Consider the following 264-nt stretch of genomic DNA (forward strand, 5'->3'; position numbering starts at 1 on the left):
AACTCTCGTTCACAGATTAGTGCAACGTCATCATTAAAATGGATGGGATGGGATTTGAAGGGGAATCTTTGGAAGGCTCTTGATGGAAACGCAAATGAGAGAGAGAAAGAGAGAAATCGGACACAGTAGACTAGACAAATAATTAGGAGCAGCAGGCTGTCTGAACAAACTTCAAACCACACGTGCATTTAAGATCAGAGAAGTTTACATATACCGTACGTTAAACTTGTTCAACAGTGGTTTAGCTATAGTATTTATGGTATA

Source organism: Acipenser ruthenus, chromosome 4 (genome assembly GCF_902713425.1).
Source record: "Acipenser ruthenus chromosome 4, fAciRut3.2 maternal haplotype, whole genome shotgun sequence".
Classification (NCBI taxonomy): domain Eukaryota; kingdom Metazoa; phylum Chordata; class Actinopteri; order Acipenseriformes; family Acipenseridae; genus Acipenser; species Acipenser ruthenus.